This window comes from Pungitius pungitius, chromosome 10, assembly GCF_949316345.1.
Source record: "Pungitius pungitius chromosome 10, fPunPun2.1, whole genome shotgun sequence".
NCBI lineage: Eukaryota > Metazoa > Chordata > Actinopteri > Perciformes > Gasterosteidae > Pungitius > Pungitius pungitius.
The window spans coordinates 4667124-4676566 of record NC_084909.1 but is presented as its reverse complement, the minus strand read 5'-3'; the positions used below and the strand labels follow the sequence as shown (position 1 = coordinate 4676566).

General features: G+C 44.4%; 1 protein-coding gene across 1 annotated transcript in view; it reads left to right on the top strand.

The window, feature by feature from the left end:
* The first annotated feature begins 9105 nt into the window (after nucleotides 1-9105).
* The window catches only part of ttn.1 (titin, tandem duplicate 1), a 147589-nt gene continuing 147251 nt past the window's right edge, over nucleotides 9106-9443 (top strand). Inside the window, exon 1 of the mRNA XM_062564885.1 lies at nucleotides 9106-9282. The gene's annotated coding sequence lies outside the window, so the exon portion shown is untranslated. The remainder of the gene's footprint in view (nucleotides 9283-9443) is intronic.

Below are 9443 nucleotides of genomic sequence, written 5' to 3'. Positions count from 1 at the left end.
TCTCTAGGGACATGTATTCCTTCACACTGTTAGCATGGTTATAATAAGCATGTTTCAAAGGGACAGCTGACCCAGAAGTGTTCTCTTAACTGTAAAGTTACTGATCAGATAGTTCGGAGTTGATTGATCCACACTTTCTTATTCTTGCTCCTACAGGTGGAGCATTGTAATCTTTAGTGTGTGAATGTTTTGACTTCATTACACTCAACATCATGTCATCTGACGAGGTCATGTTTAATGATGTCATCCCCCTAAACATATGTGTGAACTCTTTTTGTTCTTATTGTGTTGATGTGATTAATGGTCAGATTCCAGTTTGCATGGTTAAAACAAAGAAAAAGAATACATCATTTTTTAGAAGTTATTTTAATGGTTTGGGAGCAAACTAAACTTAACAATACCATAAGTTATTAATGGTAATAATTAGAATATTACAGATTAGATTACAGATTAGGCTATATAACTATTTTAGTTGTATCGATCTTGTTCAGCTTTGTGTGTTTATGTGTGTGTGTGTGTGTGTATATATATATATATATATCTGGTTATGGCATATGTTTTGTATATTAGTACTTTCTGCTGAACCTCATGTTAACAGAAGATCACATATTTTTGCAGTGATAAGATATCATTCATCCTCCGATGAGCTCATCATGACAATCCTGTTAGATCAACATGCTGCCGTGTGGCTAGCGTGGGGTTAGCATGCTCTAGCCATCTTGGACCCTACCTTTGTCCCTGATGGGATTGGGTCACATGACCTGATAGGATCAGGTCATGTGACCTCTGGCTGCCATGTGGCTGCTGGGTTCCAGTTTTCATTAAGTGCTGAATAAAGGAGTCCTCATCTTTAATACATCGTAGGAGTTATAAAGTTTAATCTTCACTCACACAGCTGCTGATTCCTTTAAGATGTAAGAGGATTAGAGAGAAGTGAACATCACTGTGTGAAAGTCTGTTGTTAGCTTATCCTAGGTTAGATCTGAGGAAGACGAAGACTGACTCTGACCTTTTACAAACTGCTACTCATCTTCTTTTTTTAAAATATATTATGAATTAAAAAACAAATAAAATATGTATATATAGTAGGGCTGTCAATAGATTAAGAAAATATTACTCTCACAATTTGAAATTCATTCATTCCGATTAAAAGTTGGTTTTTGTTCTAAAGACTACATCTTATAAATAAATAATTAATCACTTAATAAAGCATGTACTTTAGTCACTGTTTTCTTTAATTGTATTTTAAACACAAACTACACACATGTGATCATATGCAGGTGGAACATGTTGAACGAGTGACTCTTCCTTCTGTCCTTGTGCACTTTGCTCTCAACTCTCCATAATCTACCGGCTTTGTCCCGACATTTAGCAGGGCGTTGTCTTTTAGGGACACCGTGGTGTCCTCTGCAGACAGTGTGCCGCCCAGAGTAACGTTAGATGTTGAGATGGAAGCAGCCTAGCAGTTAGCTTAGCCTAGCAGATAGCTTAGCATAGCAGTGCTTTAGGAGGGCCGTTTGACCCTCTCCCCCCGTGTGTTTGACACGTGGAGTAGCTCCTCTGCACAGTTCTCCGCTGTATGTCGCACCTCTGTTTGTTTTACTTCTAATGCAAAAAGCTCTCTCCAGGCATTGAGCGTGACATTCACTCTTTTTGGTCTTTAGTCACGCCCTCCCGCCACACATCCAAAATAAATCGGACTCCGGGCCATTTAGGTTCCTCTTCAACCTCCCCGTGGACCGTAGCCCCCCCCCCCCCGTCGGCCACATGGTCATCCCTAACAAAATGTCACTCAAAGGTTTTTGGAAAAGTTGAGAGTTCTGTCTCTCTATCTTGAGACAACTGACTGCAGTCGTTGACGCCCTAATAAATAAAAATACACACATACATATATTTACATGTGTGTGTATATCTGCATATACATATATATATGTACATATGTGTATGTAAATATGTATGTTGTAGCGTCACCGGATATCCGATTAGATTCTTTAGTAGATATTGCGTACATTTGCATAACGATATGAAGCTACTTTTAAAAGATAGTAAATAACACCAGAAAAAAATATACAATGGACGTCCATCGTCCTCTGGTACCACATCCATGTCTTCATTGAGCTGAGACAAGTCCTCCGTCACTTTATCCAGCAGAAACTGAAGCGTGTCTTTCTTAACGTGCTTCTCTAAATCGTTTGCTAACGATCGCAATCCACTTGAAATGGTTTGTAAATACCATGTAGCCAAATGCTAACAGCTGCTGCCGAGGAGCCAACTTCAAGACAGAAAGAGTAGACCAGGAGTGATCACACTGCTCTGACCAATCCTGCTTCAATGTAGAATATATGGTATGTATTTGTTTATGACCTTTTTATGATCAACTTTTATTTTTTTATGGTTACATTCATTTACTTATTTCCATATTTATTTCAGCATTTATTTATTCATACATTTATTTATTTACACATTTATTTATTTATTCCTGTATTTATTTCTACATTTATTTATGTGCAGCGTTACATTAACTGACCCTGAACAGTACACAAGGTGTTTGTGTTTGCCGGGGTGTTGCGCTCAACTCTGCTGATTACTATTATTCATACTAACATGCTAATTAGCATCATGTTGGTATGCAATGCCACAATTATGTTAATTCCTTTGAGCAGTTCACGTCCAGCTCGTCACCTTCAGAGCCGAGTAGAAGGCATTGCTGGAGGCCCACATTAACAGCTTCATCTTCTTTTTTCTTTTTTACAGAGAAATGGGACTGAATAAATAATATTTCGGACTCTATGTTCAGCTTTACTGTCCTTGGCGTATAAATATACTAAATAAAAGTTGAATAATGCAGACGCTTACAGGTGGAGGAGAATCTCACAGGTGACCCTAACAGGTGGAGGAGAACCTGACAGGTGAAGAAGCCCCTGTTTAGGTGACCCCGTCCCCAGTGATGTCACTGTCTATGTGAGCTTGTCCCTGTTGAACTAAGAGAACCTGCTTCTCTCCTCGGCTCAGCAGCCAATCAGAGGCGCCTCCTCACAGCGGAACTAATTCCACCATTAAAGGGCAAATTTAAGCACATTTGCGATCCTTAGAAGAAGGTAACGGTATTTGAATTAGCCCTCGCTGGTGAGGAGGCGCTTAAATGTTGTGTCCACAGGACAAACACACATCAAAGGCAGAGGACGTCCTGACGTGGATTAGAAAGACGGGCAGGTGGCCCCCGGACCGTCCTCTGTGGGGCGGGGGGGGGGGCTGCCGGGCACTTTGCCTCGTGCCTCGTTGCTCTTAATGCAAATTAAATCCAGGCAATGGGGGGGGCGCTTAGAATTCCTGCAGGAGAGAGATTCTCCTCCTTCCATTCTCCACCCCCCTCCTCGCTTATCAGCCCAGTGCTGAGAGTGCTCAGAGAGAAAGAGACAGGGAGAGGGAGAAAGACAGCATTATCATCCCAAGGTACATTGCTCCCAGTAACTCTGTATCTAGAAGCCCCAGGAATCTGACAGTCAGTGCAGAACATTAATAACAATAATTCACATTACTGTCTGTGCTGCCCCGCTGCAAACCAAGTATTTATGAAAGCTACTGGAGGAATATTTATGACCAAGTAGTGAGAAGGGTTTCCTGTATTTTGTATATTTTCTGCATTTGGAGTTTTTTCCAGGTACTTCCACGCATCGTTGACTGCAGTTGGACCCCCTGACCTGGATCCGGAGATGAATATTTCTCATGATGCCCTCCATCTCAGCAGGTAAAGGCGGCTTGTTTCCAGCTCAAGTCTTACTTTACTAATCCAGATTGATCTGAGAAGGTGCTCCTGGCGGCCCGGGGCCCAATCACTGCTGTCTCCACATGGTAAGCATAATAATTAGTCTCTGTTCATTTAGCCAATTAAATGCGTGTGGTTAGTTTTTGTAGAATCCTTTGCAGACCTCATCCTGGACCAGCACCAGGACCAGGTCAATGTGGATCTGGTTCATACAGCTCATGGTCCAGGACTCTGAAGCATCGTGAACCCTCCTTTGCTTGATATCTGGCCCAAGGGAATGTCCGGTTGGTTCCTCCAGGATCACTTCCATCCTCAGAAACCTCTCTCATTGCGAAGTCATCAGCATGAGGTCATCGGCGTGATGTCATCACAACATCATTGTAAAAAAACCCTGTCAAACTAGGACTGACAACACTATAATACTTTTACGCTATTCAACTAAAACACAACAACACTGTTAAACTAGAACACCAACTGCGCAGAACACTAGAAGACAGTGGACTAACACTTTAACAGATTAACATAGTAAAACTACAACTTTTTACAACAGCCCATCCAACTACAAAGCTTTGGATTTAAAAAATGGTTCCTTCTTCTGTATTTCTGTGGGAGTAACAAAGAAAACTTAGAAGATCAGAGCTTATTCCAAGCTAAGATGACCTCAAAGCTTATTCCAAGCTAAAATACCTGGAAGCAAATTCTCAGCTAACAGGACCTGAAAGCCTATTCTGGCCTAACAGGACCCGGCAGCTAACTGTTCCAGTTATCTCTAACAGCTCATTTCAGTTGAATAAATCTCCTGTTTGTGCGCAGATAATCAATCAGGATGAATATTTAATCCTGTCTGTTGATGAGTTGAATTAATAAATTATATTCCTAATCTTCTGCCATGTTTGTAGATTTATAATTCAACTCTGTGACACCTTATTTTCTGTTGAATAGGGGAATTTATCCAGAACAAATCCCTTCACACATATGAGACTTGATTAATAGTTTGGTTATTAGTCCCTTTTTTAAGGTGGTGCTCCATTATTTATTTAATTTGTGTTAAATTATCTTAGCGATTATTAATCATTTTATTGATGTCAATGATTTAATTTCAAACTAGCCATTAACCAACACAACCCTACCATGCTATGCCCAACACCACCTTTAACCAGGAAAGACATCCAAATTTAACCAGTAATATCTCCACCTTTAATTGGGAAGACCTCCAACCCTTACCAGGAAGACCTGTACCAGACCTCCAAAACTAACCGGGGTCATCTCCACCTGAGCTCTCCCTATAACCAGGAACAGAAACAGAGACTTAACTTGTTGGTGGAAACATTCAATCTTCAGTCAGCACTCGCACACCCTGCACACAGGGTCTCACACACACACAGACATACATTCAGTCACACACACAATGTCACACACAAACTCAGTAACCCTGAGTCAGTCAGCTGTCAGCAGACTGAGGGCCTGACTCGTGGAGGGCAGCCTCTCTGAGATCAGCAGTCTGCAGGTCCCTGATGAGGAGGCAGGAAGTGACCTCTTCTTGTGGGCCCTATCAGGCTAAAGGGCCATATGGCTAAACCCCCCACCCCCTTTCCCCAGAGTCCTGTTCCATCAGCTCTCCCTCACACACAATCACCAGCAGCCTGAAGGCTAACAGATTCATCTCAGATTTATGAACCCCTCCCCCGATGCCCCCGGTGTCTCTTCGTGCCAAGTTCCTCAATTAGTCCAAAGAGCCCTGATGGCATCATGGCCTCAGAAGGATCTGTCCTGCTGCCTCTCCTGGGCTGGAACGGAACATTGGAGCAAACACCGAGCCCACTAGAAGGACGGCGCGTGTAAGACCCTGTGAGACTCCATCAACCTGAAGTAAAGGGGACCTTGTCTCCTCCTTGTCTTTCTCCTACTTCTTCTTGTCCTTCTCCTTGTCCTTCTCTTCCTTGTCCATGTAGTCCTCCTTGTCCTCCTCCTCATCCTTCTCCTAGTTCATCTCGTCCTCCTCCATGTCCTACTCCTCCTCCTTGTCCTTGTCGTCCTCCTGAATTTTTTCCCTGCAGAGGACCATATCAGTAATGAAGTGTTGGGCTTTAAATAAGTCTGCCGAGCTTCATTAAAAACCACAAATTGCACATTCATAAAAGTAAGTAACTCGGTCTCTACATGACACATGGAAAAGTGTTGCCGCAGGACCAACAAAAGACCAGGGATGCATCAACACAACTGTGTGCGGTTTGGATGGTTTTGGTTTTGAAAAAAAACATGTAAGGTAACGTTAGATCACGACACAAAAGGATTCATTGCCTCTGTTGACAACACACTAACTAACCAACCCTCCAACTCGCAGGGCAGTTGCGCATCGGCATTTATACATTTATATACAAATTAAATTATATGTACGTATATAAATGTCTCTCTCTCTCTTTCTTTCCTCTTGACAGTGTCTACAGGGTCAGTCTGCCCTCTGCTGGACTGAAAGCCAAATAGAGGGTGAAGCAGCGCGGAAGGTGTACAGACTGCATCGTGGTGGGGGGGGGGGGGGGGGGGGGGTGGTTGTCCATCACAGATCACAGCTTAGCCACCATCCTAGTGTCTCGCAGCGGTTCCACAGTGTCAGAGGACACGCCAGATAAACTATTCTCTTATACGTTATCAATAATAATCAGTAAAATCATGCAAATTTGATCAGTCACTGATAAAAATGGTTTATTATCAACAAGTTAATGTACTTTTCTTTCACAAACCAAAGAGGAAATTTTACATTTATATTGGATGGATTATCTTCTTCTTCCATCTCCTCCTCCACCCCCCCCCCCCCCCTTTCCACCATATGTCCCCCTCCTCTCCGTTCTTTCTACTAGGTGTCCTCCTCCATTTCCGCCTTTGCACCAGGTGTCCTGCACATCTCCCTCCTTTCCACCAGGCAAATTCCACCCACCCCGCCCCCCCCCCTTTTCATAAGCTGTCCTCCTCCTGTCCCTTTTCCTCCAGGGTTCCTCCTTCTCCCCCTTTTCCACCTGGTGTCCTGCAGAGTTCCCTCCTCTCTACCTGGTGTCCTCAGTCTGTCCCTCTCAACCAGGTGTCCTCAGACACAGTTCCTCCTTTCTACCAGATGTCTTCAGACTGTCGATGGTCTCCACCATGTGTCCACCTCTCGCTCCTCTCTATTATTTGCCCTTCTCCTGTCCCTCCTCTATACCAGGGGTCCTCAGAATGTCCCTCCTCTCTGAAAAGTGGTTTCAGACTGTCCCTCCCCTCCACCACATATTTTGCCCCTCCTTCCCCCTTTTTTCACCAGGTGTCCTCCACATCTTCCTCTGTTCCACCAGGTGTCCTCCAGCTGACCCAGAACCATTAACACCAAAACCACCACACTACCAACACTACTAATACCACTAACACTAAAACCACCAGCACTCCCGATACCACCAGTAACACTAACACTTTCAGGCCGAGCACCACAAACCACCCTGTGCTCACTGCCCAGCACCGTGAATCTCCATTGGCATCTGCTATAGAACGTCAGAATCGGCATGTCCACCACTCTGAGGTTCACCCTGAGCACCTGTGATAGACGTGAAAGGTTCTGGAGAAGCCACGGAGAACGCTATGCTGCCAGCAACATCGTTCAACATGAGCGGTTTGGTGGTGGGTCAGTGGTGGTCTGGTGAAGCGTATCCATTGAGTGACGCGTAGACCTCTACAGGCCATAGAACGACATTTATCAGGATGAAGTACTTGAATCCATGGTCAGACCGTATGCTGCTGCAGTAGGTCCTGGGTTCCTCCTGATGCACATCAATGCCCGGCCTCATGGGGCAAGAGTATGCAGGCAGTACCTGGAGGATGAAGGAATTAAAAGAACTGAATGGCCTTCACAAACATCTGACCTGAACCCGATAGAATGCCTCTGGGACATTATGTCCTGGTACGTCACTGCTCAGACTTTATCATTTTTTCTCTTTGGGGTTTAAAATGAAGCCCTCTGTAGAGTGAAACTACTATTTCCATCAAAAAAGTGACATCCTTTTTGAGAGATCTGATGCACTTTCAAAGTGTTCCCTTCAGTTTTTTTAATAATAATTTGCAATAATAATTTGATCCCTCAATGATTGTTTAAGGTCGCCACGTGATTAAGAAATGTATGGCCTATCATTTTACTGGTAGATTTATTCCAATAGTAAGACACAGAATATAACTAAAAAAGTGCTTTTGGTCCTGAAGTTCAGAATTTATCTTCTAGTAGCTGTTCTTTTTCCGAAGAATAATAATCATGGAAAAGCTTGTTTTCAATTGAAAACAATTTTAGTCTTTTAGTCTTTTGCTTTTCTACTTTTCAAAGAATCTTTAGTTCACACCGAAACACATACTTTCCAGGGTTTTCTTGTCACGGTTTGGTTCTCCTTCCTGTTTTATTTTGTAGTTTCATGTCTCTTGTGTCTCTGGGTGAGCTTCACTTCCTGCCTTGTCCTGTGATTGCCTGATTGTTTCCACCTGTGTCCAATCACCTGCACCTCCCTAGTGTATTTAAGCCCTGTGTGCCTGTTGTCCCTTGTCGCGTCATTGTTGAGTGTTACTTGTCGTTGGAGCACGTCTCGGCTTCGTCTTATTTGGACTAAAGAGCACTTTTGTAATCCTGCGTTTGAGTCCTGCTTCAAACTGCACCAGCAGCAACTACGAACCCTGACACTTCTACTGCTGTTTTTATGCTTCATTATTAATAGCAATGTTATTAACTTTATCCATGCAGCCTCAATCAGTGGGCTGCAACCGTTTTCACTGAAGCTGAATAGTTAGTCATAAAGAGTGAAGGAAGAGCAGCTGATTCAGCTGCTGGTTTATTGACAGTTGGGTGATGGTTACGGAAGCATTTTACCAAACCACCAAGCAGCTGTAGGACAGCATGCTTGAATCAAAGCTGTAGAAGAAGAGCAGTGTAAACAGAGAGCTGGTTCCTGTGTTGTAACAGGGTGGTGGGGAGGAGGGGGGGGGGGTTGAGTGACAGGAGCAGCCTGGGCCTCCTTATGGTCAGCAGCTCTAAGGACTCAAACCAGCGTTTCTTTGAACTTCTCTGACTCTCTGACTGATTTCATGATCCCACCAGAGAGACTTCTCCCAGATCTGATGGCACGTGTTCACAGATACATACATACACATCAGACCCTCTGCCGGCCCACCAGCAGGGTGGAGGTTGCACAAATGGCTGCCATGTTCCATCATGCCCCCCTGAGGGGCAAGGCCGGCCAATGGGGAGCCTCGGAGCTCTGATGATGCTGGTCTTCCCACCCGGTATAAAGGCCTACGGCACCAGGCCGGCCCTCCTGAGCAGTTGCAGCCTCGGGTGGAGGGACAGCACGGAGGGAAACAGAACTGCACCTTCATAGTGTAGTTTTGTTTGAGTCGGGGGGATTCGAGGCTCGACTGTTCTCATCTCGGATTTTGACCCTCTTGGTGGATAAGAAGCGGCTTCCTGTCAGTTGGGCTCCGTCCCAGCCGTGTGAGGCTCTTCGGGGCACACGGTAAGTACACGGCGGCCCCCGTCACTCGGGTTCTTTGGAGTGTTTTGGGGGTGAATCTGGTGTTTGAGTGTGTACCCCTGTGTGGTGCATTAAGGCGGAGGCCTTGTGCACCAGCAGACAGGAGGACGCCCAGAATAGCTGCTGAGAGTACCAGAGAGGAA